Here is a 276-nt window from a genome sequence, read left to right on the forward strand (position 1 = left end):
ACTATTTAGTAAAAAGAGAGAAATCTATTCACGCGAATAAGATATGAGCTCGTACCCCAATACACTAGCGTTTATCCTTCCTATTGTCCTGCCTGAAAACACGAAATCCTTTGACGAAACGACATACCCACATAACATTAAACAGAAAAGAAAAGGAAAGGGTTTAGGTGAGTGTTTCGGTGTGTGTATTACCGGCCACCCCACCCCCCACTCTCCACCCCCGACTCGAAAGTAGAAGTGCGTGTGTTATCCTTATGAAAGAATAATAGCGTAAAG

This window comes from Penaeus monodon, chromosome 23 (assembly GCF_015228065.2).
Source record: "Penaeus monodon isolate SGIC_2016 chromosome 23, NSTDA_Pmon_1, whole genome shotgun sequence".
Taxonomy (NCBI): Eukaryota; Metazoa; Arthropoda; class Malacostraca; order Decapoda; family Penaeidae; genus Penaeus; species Penaeus monodon.